We start from the raw sequence: 321 nt of genomic DNA, 5'->3' as shown, positions 1-321 counted from the left end.
TTCATATTTATATATTCTTTCAAATTTTTTTACGTTTAGCATCATTTTAATTTAGACCAAACATACTTTTCAAAGCTCAATTCTACATTTCTACTAGTAGCATATTTTCCAAGTACATTTTTTTTCTTTTTAGATTAGTTTTAGAGCATTATTTTTTTTATGGTCGATTATGAGTTTTGTTTTAATTGTAGATTTTTTTTTCTTTCCTTATTTCAATCACAATTGTAATAAGTTTCTTTTAGTTATGTATAATTGCAATAAAAATATTGTATTTTTGTAAAATTATGAATATAGTTTGAAAGCTTTTTAGGAATAAAAATC

This window comes from Arachis ipaensis, chromosome B04, assembly GCF_000816755.2.
Source record: "Arachis ipaensis cultivar K30076 chromosome B04, Araip1.1, whole genome shotgun sequence".
In the NCBI taxonomy this organism is placed as follows: Eukaryota; Viridiplantae; Streptophyta; class Magnoliopsida; order Fabales; family Fabaceae; genus Arachis; species Arachis ipaensis.
This window is presented reverse-complemented; position numbering follows the sequence as displayed.